The 9,312-nt window shown below is 39.7% G+C and overlaps 1 non-coding gene across 1 annotated transcript; it reads left to right on the top strand.

Annotated features, from left to right (window-relative positions):
- Positions 1–1,571: 1,571 nt before the first annotated feature.
- Positions 1,572–1,678, top strand: LOC141638621 (small nucleolar RNA R71). The gene has a single exon (XR_012542166.1). It is a non-coding gene; the product is annotated as a small nucleolar RNA R71 (small nucleolar RNA).
- The last annotated feature ends 7,634 nt before the right edge of the window (positions 1,679–9,312 follow it).

Raw genomic sequence — 9,312 nt, 5'->3', positions numbered from 1 at the left:
GGTCGCTTCTTTGAGAGGATTTCCTTCATAAACTTTGCGTAAGAAGGGACTTAGTTAAGCAATTCTAAAAATGGGACGGTGACTTGTAAATTCTTACAAACTTCTACAAACTTACCGAACTTAACTTCCTCCTTGTGCTTTGCTAGACGATGAGGAAACAGTACTTGAACAACTTTCTTTGGAGGAGCATCCTCCACATCTCTCACTTTCACTTTATCATTCTCAACGGGAATTTCCACTTTCTTAGGAATGACATCACTCTCCTTAGCATTAGGAGAGACTTCCTCAACAATTTCTACGTCACTATCTTTGGACATAGGGGGCTCAACATCTTTGGCATCAAGCTCGCTCTTTCTCTTAAGCATCAACAACCGGTGAGGAAATGGTACACGGTCTCTAACAAGGGGCTCTTCACCGGCCTTCTTTTTGACACTTCCCCCAAGCTTAGCCTTCTTAACAACCACCTCATTATCCAAGGTCATGTATAACAACCCGACCCACCACCATTGTAACACAACCCCATTAAGATGGGTGTGCACTTTTGGGTCCATTAATTGTCCTCACTTAAGCCCAAAAGCATAAGGCCTTGTTACTAAGTGGTAGGTGGAATCCCTTATAAACATATCACAACCTCCTCAATTCTTCGATGTGGGACAACCTTACTCTCAATAACTTGGGGTGTTACATCATGGATGACCCATCATAGCTTGTACCACTTCTCAAGGAAATAGAATTAAAGGGTCTCGTAGGGTTGCGTACCTTGAGGTGGTAGTTGGCCGGTTTTCCTTTGAGAGCTAGATGAGGCAAGTTGAGCCATTTGTTACTCCAACATATTAATTGCGGCACTATGAGCTTGATCATTCTTCTGAATTTGAGCCAACAATTCCTTTTGCATTAGGACTATCAAGCCCTCAAGCTTACCTTCTCCTTGGTTGTTCTGTTGGGCATTTTGTGGTGGAGGTTGATTTTATTGGTAATTGTTTTGTGGGGACCTTTGTTGATTTTGATAACCCGGTGGAGGGATATACTTTTTTTTGTTGAGGCACATAAGCATTTGGTTGTGGTGGAGGTTGTGGGTTAAGCACATTGTTGCTAGTGTAAGACAAGTTCGGATGGAATTTTGTATTCGGGTTATAAGTGTTAGAAAATGTACCCGGTGGATATGAACTTTGTCTAAAAGATTGAAAAGCATTTACCTCTTCAATAGGGGCTCGGCAATGAGCGGCGTAGTGACCCGCACCTCCACAACCATCACAAACGATCATTTGACTTGTAGAAGACATGGCATTGAGTTGTTGAACGGAATCTGTAGCATCTCTTTCCGCCAATTGTTGTTGGAGCAAGGCAATTTGAGCTAGAAAAACGGAGTTGTTGGAGGATCTTCTTTACCTTTGGGTGGCACAATTCGGGAATTGACATATTGAGCATCATGGACCGCCATAGATTCGATCGTGGCATGAGCAAGGTCGGTGTCAATTTGATCAAACCGCCCATTGTTGGCGGAATCAAGAATCCTTCGGGACTCGGCACAACATCCATTGTAGAATGTTATTGCTAGAAACCAATCATCTAGCCCATGGTGTGGGTATTGTCTTTGTAGCTCCTTGTACCTCTCCCAAGCCTTATATAAGCTCTAAAGAGCTTGTTGACGGAATTCGGTGATTTGGCTCCTCAAAGTTTGAGTTTTCTCCGGTCGAAAAAACTTTTGATAGAACGCAAGAGCCAAAGTCTACCAATTGGTGATTCCCATGGCGGTGCGGTCAAAGCTATTGATCAGAAGCTTGACTGTGTCCTTCAAAGAGAAAGGAAAAAGTATTTACCTTATTTGGGCTTTAGTGACGCCCGTTTGTCGGATCATGGAGCAATAATCAAAAAAATCTTGCACATGCAAATTGGGATCCTCCAAAGGATTTCCCCCAAATTACTTCCTCTCCACAAGGCTAATGAAAGCTGGTTTGATCTCGAAGTCCGGCGTGGTGATTTGAGTGGTTGTGATACCGGCCGGAAGCATGGCCGCGGTGGGCTTTGAGTGATCGGAAAGTTTCACCATCTTTTTGGTGGTAGATGGTGGTGGTGGTGGAGATGATGAACTTGAAATCTCCTCCTCTTTAGGGCTTGTAGATCGTCCAAGTAAGAATTTCTAACACTTTCAACTTGTACGGGAGAAGAGGCCTTTTTCACTTCCTTCTAAAAACGTCGTCTTCTCCTAAAGGTTTTCTAGAGATTGGAATCCGGTGAAAGCAATTCTCCCTTACGAGAGGACCTGGGCATAAGACAAAAATTTCTAGAGAAATGATAAGTGACGGTCTCAAGGAACAAGTGTTCCTCAAGACAAAAGAAAACAAGATAAAAATCGACAATTCAAAACGCAATAAAACCGTTTCCCCGGCAACGGCGCCAAAATTTGATAGGCTTATCGTGTACCTATGCAAAGATAATTTCCCTAAATAACAAGTGAATGTAGAAATAGGGGTCGAACACAAGGAAACGGGAATTACGTTGTGAAATGCTATGGAAGGATTCTTATCAAGGTCGAATTCGTTTTGTTGTTGGTTCTTGGTTTGATGACTAACAAAAATTATGATGTAAAATGTATAATAAAAAGGAGTCTAAGGGGGTCGGGTCACACATGCAAAGGTAAATATATAATTATGTTAAACTCGGTAATAGAAACATTGGCAATTGTTTAGGCTTAGAGACACCCACCTTACAGCATTAGTGTCAACCATAGACCGGTTCCTAGAGAAACTCTCGTCCATGACTAGGTTGTCCTACTATACATGCTTAGTCTAATTCAATTTAGTGCCTCTCGACTTAAGAACGAATGAACAAACTTAATCAATTGAATAAGGCCTTAAACAAAGATTAAACATTATGACACAAGCATGTGATAGAAGCAATATGAACAATATTAGTATCAACCTATTTCAACATGTTATACATTTGATTTTGTATGGCTTCCCAGCCCTTAGACTAGGAAATTTAGTTGCTCATATTAGAATGTAAATTGCAAACTATATTGTAAGAAATGTTAAACATGGTTGTATGATTTGTATAAACTAGGTGATATAACATGTATAAGAAATAATGCTAATGTAATCTAAATTAAGTACTTTAATTATAAACTATGTGTAAACTAAAATAGAAATGTAAAATTACAAGCTATAAATAAGAATACCTTAATAGCAGATAACTTTTATAGAAGAACAAATTGTAACCAAATGCTTGAATGTATAAATAACCAAATGTTTAAGAACCAAATGCTTAACAATATAGAAAACAAAGTATGAAAACTAATGAGAGAAAATATAATGCTTAAGGGTTTTTGTAAGTATATGTGACGTAGAATATGAGATAAAAATGAGATGCCTAAGCCTTGAAATGCCTCTCCTATTTATAGGAGAGGGAGGTGAAACGTAAATCACCAAGAAGCACGCAACCCCAATCGGGGTTGGGGGCCCTGATCGGGGACGTGGGATTTCGGGTTGATTGCCTTAATTCTCCTCTTAATTATTTGGAGAATCCTATGTTGGTTATTAATTGTGCGATTAATCACCCAGTTAAAGACCTAATCCCTTGGCATCCTAGGTAGCTTGGAATCCTATTCTTCCCTATTTGACTTGGACTTTGAGTTGGGCTTGACTTTGCTTTTGACAATATTTGAATTAAACATATTGATCCACCAATTTCTTCATGCAAAACCCATTCCAATACTCCATGCTTAGTCCAACACTTGGTCTTGTTTAGCTAAGTGGACTTGGTGTACAAAATGATAGGAAAAATCCTCTAAATGCTTATATTCCTACAAAAACGTAACAAACACAACAATACATTTAGAACACAAGATTAGCTCAAAAATATACTAATTAAAGTATGATAAACAATAGAAACCGAGCTAAAATGAGGGATAAAAGTATAAACTCCCCCAAGCTAAACCCCTGCTTGTCTCCAAGCAAGAAACCACATCCCATCAAATGCAAAATCCCAAAACAAACCAAGCATAATGATTTAAAAACCCGAAACAACATGGGCAAGGAATAAAGCAAAACATGGATGAGATCTACACGACGACGAAGCATGGAAAACATGAAATGAACCTTTAAGCTCCTGCATGATCTTTTGACTTATGGATTCTCATGGGCCACTCAAACTCTTTTATATGTGAAAGGACAATTTTCTGAATGAATACTCAACTATCCTCAACTTATAACAATGTGCCCGCAATCTAATATGATAAACATGTCAAACCTAGCAAGCCAAGACAAATAAATGTAAGCATGATAAAGAAGCCAAATGAGTGGGAAGAAGGCAATATGTAATGGGTAAGAAGGAGGAACAAATGAATTATGGATTGTGGAGTTAATGTCAAGCTAGCAACAGTCAAATGCAAGGATGCTCAATCCCAATTCAATTCTAACCCAATTTGCAATTCAAATCATAAGAAAATTCTCCATAATATATGAATAATGCTTGAGAATTTCTCACATCTTTTCTTCTTAGCCCTTTTTTCCAATGCATACTTCCTTTTTAATGTTATTTTCTTTTCTTTTTCTTTCTTTATTTTTTCATCTTTTCCCCATATTTTTTTTCATCATTTCAACTCTTTCTTTTTCTTCTTCTTCTTCTTCTTCTTCTTCTTCTTCTTCTTCTTCTTCTTCTTCTTCTTCTTCTTCTTCTTCTTTCTTGAGCATTAAGACCAAGCTCGCATGATTTCCACAATTTTTAAACATATCCCAATTGAGCACCCAAACAAAACAAAACAGAGCTACTAGCTCAACAAGGCAGGCAAGTTATTATGTAGCTAGGAAAAATGTTTATGAAGGGGTCAAGAAGGCAAATATATCATGTGAATGGGTCCAAAATGCTATAACAAATAAATGCATGTTTACCAAGAGATGACACGAGAACCATACTTGTGCGTTTTGATGAAACACACATTATAAGGAGACACCTACACTCACCTAAGAGAGACCGGATATGGATGCATCAGTCAAAAAAGGCTCTACCTTACCATTTTGTAGCTTGCCACAAGTCAAGATCAAGCCTATTCAGTTCATTCTCCATCTCCCACCTACTATGTCAAGACATTCCCATGTAGCTATTATCCCATCATAAAAGAACAAATCATTAGCAAGAAGCCATTATTAGGATAAGCAAAGAGGAAAGTAGGCTACAAGCAAGCACAAAGCAAAAAATTCTCTCAAAAATTTTCAAATTTTCTACACTACATGCAAACTACACTATATGCAAATGCAATCTCCCCCCAAGCTAAACATCACATTGTCCTCAATGTGCCAACAATTCAAATTACCCAATCAAACCATAAAAATGGCTCAAAGCACAAAACAAAAGGACTAGAGGTTATGTTTAATGGGTTTAAAGACCTAAAATAAAATGCAAAGCGATTAAAAACTCACTCAAATTGCTACCCTCCCCCAAGCTACCATGAATTTAGGGGATGTAGATGTTTGCTTGCGATTTTGAGTGAAGAAATGAAGAAATATGATAGAGAGAAAGAGGAAAAGTACCATCGGAATGTATGAGAATAATATAAAAATATTTACCTTATACCCGTAGAAGAAATATGATGGTGAGGACAAAATGCGCTATAAAGGACCTGTGTTGATCTGTGGGCCATGTACAAAGCCTAGTGACCTATCATAAGTAACCGCTCCCGACCCGGTTTGGGCTGGGGTATTACTGTAGGTGACGACGTTGAGGAAATAGGCTAAAGAGATAGCAGAGGATAACATCAATGGTTATGGTGTTGGTGGACTGGTGAGCGTGGATGTAATACCCACCCTGTTTAAGAACTCTTTGACCGACCGTTTGACCACAGAAGATAATATGAGGGTATAGGCGAGAGGATAAAGGATCTATGTAATTGTTTACTTGACCTAGGCTGAGTGGTGGTAGCACTCGACCGAGTAGGGCTTACTCGGCCGAGTATGAGAGTACTCGACCGAGTATAGCCGCTGTTGACGCGTTATTATAAAACGCAAGTTCGTAAGACTAATTTTATTTTCGACGGTTCCCTTTCTCTCTAACCCTAATATATATATATATATATATATATATATATATATATATATATATATATATATATATATATATATATATATATATATATATATGTATATATATATATCTCACTTATCACCCACTTCTCCATACACTCTCATCTAGCATAGACACTAACCCAGGGATGGGGATTAGTTTATGTATGGAGAATCCCAGTAAGGATGTCATCGTTGTCGTCGTCGGTCGCGTCGCAAGGATTCATCTCGGAGTCTTGCCTGGCTAGTTGTTGGATATATTATCATGGAATAATGATAAGGTAGGGTTTTCCTACTCGGTTTAATGTTAATTAATTTAAGGTGGTCATTTACATACATTTTGAGTGTGTCATACTTGTTATGTGATAGGATACATGTTCCATGGTTGTTGCCTTCTTACATGTGTATGAGTTTGGTGGATGGTAGAATAAACTTCGGGGAGGAAGTTCCTTTTGAGGGGTAGATAAGATCACGACAAAAGATAAAATAAAGATAAAAGTTCTAATAATTTGACAAAGCTTCGCATGATTTGACAAAGTTTCGCATGATTTGACAAAGTTTCGCTATGCTTCACCTATTCTTCCATGTCTCATCTTTATTTTAACTTCCAAGTTACGAGTTTTCACAAACTTACAAACTTAATGGATGTAACGAGTAAAATTGATTTCAATCTAATACGTAATTCTTTGTGTGGTGATACGCAATTACGGTTAATGATGCGTTATGGTCGTCGAAGCCTTGTCTAGGATGTCGTGTAAAACCTACTCTTTTAGGCGTCTTATGTGTCTTAAACTTTGGGTGGTGTTCGTTGTAGTGAAGTGATAGGTCTTGTATTTGGTGTTACCGCAAGGTTGGGAGGTATAAGATGAACTTCGGGGACGAAGTTCCTTTTAAGGGTGAAAGACTGTAATACCCGCCCTGTTTAAGGACCGTTTGACCACAGAAGATCATAGGAGAGGATAGGCGAGAGGATAAAGGATCTATGTAATTGTTTACTCACCCTAGTAGGGGCACTCGGCCGAGTGGTGGTAACACTCGACCGAGTAGGGCTTACTCGGCCGAGTATGAGAGTACTCGACCGAGTATAGCCGTTGTTGACGCGTTATTATAAAACGCAAGTTCGTAAGTCGAATTTCATTTTTGATGGCTCCCTTTCTTTCTAACCCTAATATATGTCTCTCTCTCACCTATCACCCACTTCTCTATAAACTCTCATCTAGCATAGACACTAAACCAGGGATGGGGATTGGTTTATATGTGGAGAATCCAAGTAAGGATGCCATCGTTGTCGTCGTTGGTCCGCGTCGCAAAGATTGGTCTTGGAGTCTTACCTGGTTAGTTGTTTGAGGCATTCGCAAAGATTCGTCTCGGTTTACTGTTAATTGATTTAAGATTGTATTGTGATTGTTGTACGATTTGATATTGTGATTATCTGCTGATTGTTGATTTGGAGTTGGTTGTTGGAGTTGTGATGGTTGATGGTGATGTTCGCGAGGTGCGTCCTCGGCTGAGTGGAGTTACTTGCGGGAGTGGCTCCACGCCCTAGTTTCGCGCTCTGTGGAACCAGCCATAGGAGGAGATGTGCTCATTAATCGAACCCGATAAGACGTTTGGCACGAAAATAGCCGTTTTGACCGTTGCATTTTTTTAAAAATCAATTCTAACTCTAAATCCATTCAATTCATTTCATTTTTTTACAAATCAATCCAACTCTTTTACTTATCTTACAATATTATTCAAATAATCTTATAATATAAAAAATTATTATTGTTGTTGTTGTTGTTGTTGTTGTTGTTGTTGTTGTTGTTGTTGTTGTTGTTGTTGTTGTTGTTGTTGTTGTTGTTGTTGTTGTTGTTGTTGTTGTTGTTGTTGTTGTTGTTTATTTTTTTTTTGTTTTAAAAAGGATGCGCCTAACTTTCATAGATAGAAAAATAAAAGTTTACATGAAATTGGTGGAGAGCCGAGAGACGAACTTGTCCCCCACCTCTTTAGCAACAACAAAGCTAAGTCTAGTAAAAGTATAAGCGGCCACCCAAGCCCCCTTATCCTGAGATACCGATAATTTCTGGATCCGCTTGAGTAAGGAAACAACATCCGAACCCATCTCTCCAAGCGAAGAGAAAGAGAAGGGAAGAAAACCATAACCAGTTGCCGCGCATAACTCCTCATACTTAGCACACTTACGCTGAGCAGCATCAGCGACAACCCGCCACGACACAAAATCGGTCATCCCAGTCTGAGTCAAGGGGGAAGGCCCTGTCAAATCGACACACACATCATGCCCTCTGTCCCAGGAATAAAGGAGTAAATATGCAGGACGAAGAGATCCACCATGTTTGTCAACCAAACCGATATCAACCTCTTTACCTATAGAAATAGCAGACCTATAGCAGATGTTGAATAAGGTGTCACGAACGAGGTTATGCCGATGCTTAACACCCATAGTACCAGTACAAGAAACTGCGTGGTCCCCATAAACATCATCAGCAAAAACCCGAGAGCAAGCAAGACAAGGCCTAGATACCGTGAATAATGGAACACCCAATCGATATCAAAGCACACTACGGTAAGTCCTCCCGTTCATAGTCTGACCCAACCCAGAGATAGGAACCGCATACAACCAATCAGAGGAGTGGGCACCCTGCTGAGACTTCCACAACGCAAGCTGACGCAGTGTCAAAGAGAAAACAGATTACGGCGTGAAAGAACCGTCGCGAAATATATATCTGCCAATTTCTTCATAAGTTTAGGGGCAGCGATTTCACTAGGATCACGTAAAAAAGCAAAACCTGTAGTCTCAGAAAACACCCGCAAGGCATCGTCAAAAGTAGGACCAACATCTACAATACGAGAAGGCCGTAGGAGCTAAGCCTGCAAATCTGCAGACTGCAAAAGGGACGCCAGAAAAGCATAATGTAAAACATCTCCCACAGCATAAACACCAAGCCCACCAAGATGAAAAGGGAATGTAGCAAGGCGCCACTGCCAATCCCCAAAACCAGGTCCAGACGCGGTGACAATACGTTCCAAGCTAGAACGAAGGGCGGCATCGATAGGAAGATGAACCGAACCAAACACACGGGGGGAGCAAGTACGAAGAGAGAAATAGAGCTTAGAAATACCAGTACAAGCTCTAAGCAGAAGCAACTCACATTGCGGATCCTCAATCCTCGCGACTAAGTCCATAAGCTCAATGGTCGTAGTCACTCTCTTCGCCACAAGCTCACTGCCAAAAACAAGACAAGTACTGATAGGT

Source organism: Silene latifolia, unplaced genomic scaffold, assembly GCF_048544455.1.
Source record: "Silene latifolia isolate original U9 population unplaced genomic scaffold, ASM4854445v1 scaffold_20.1, whole genome shotgun sequence".
Classification (NCBI taxonomy): Eukaryota; Viridiplantae; Streptophyta; class Magnoliopsida; order Caryophyllales; family Caryophyllaceae; genus Silene; species Silene latifolia.
Note: the sequence above shows the minus strand (reverse complement) of the source record. Positions and strands in the feature narration are given on the sequence as shown.